Below are 272 nucleotides of genomic sequence, written 5' to 3'. Positions count from 1 at the left end.
GGATGGCTACTCCGGTGTGGAGGTGCGTGTGACCCCAACCAGGACTGAGATCATCATCCTGGCCACAAGGTGAGTGTCAAGCATTTTATTTTGATATTCATACATGTTTTTTTTTTATAGACGTGTACATCAGAAATTGCGGGTATGATATTGAATACTATCAAGCAGAGTTCACATTAGAAACTGGAATCTGTTGCACGGAGCCTTGCGTTAAGTGTCCCTTCAGTGATGATACGATGACGAGTCGGAACAGGACTCTGGTTCTGGGGGTT

General features: G+C 44.9%; 1 non-coding gene across 1 annotated transcript in view; it reads left to right on the top strand.

Moving 5' to 3' along the window:
* Positions 1-220: 220 nt before the first annotated feature.
* The window catches only part of LOC116400156 (small nucleolar RNA SNORD15), a 144-nt gene continuing 92 nt past the window's right edge, over positions 221-272 (top strand). Inside the window, exon 1 of the small nucleolar RNA XR_004213893.1 lies at positions 221-272. This exon is cut by the window's right edge and continues 92 nt beyond it. This is a non-coding gene — a small nucleolar RNA (small nucleolar RNA SNORD15).

This window comes from Anarrhichthys ocellatus, unplaced genomic scaffold (assembly GCF_004355925.1).
Source record: "Anarrhichthys ocellatus isolate YVR2014 unplaced genomic scaffold, GSC_Weel_1.0 scaffold151, whole genome shotgun sequence".
In the NCBI taxonomy this organism is placed as follows: Eukaryota; Metazoa; Chordata; class Actinopteri; order Perciformes; family Anarhichadidae; genus Anarrhichthys; species Anarrhichthys ocellatus.
Note: the sequence above shows the minus strand (reverse complement) of the source record. Positions and strands in the feature narration are given on the sequence as shown.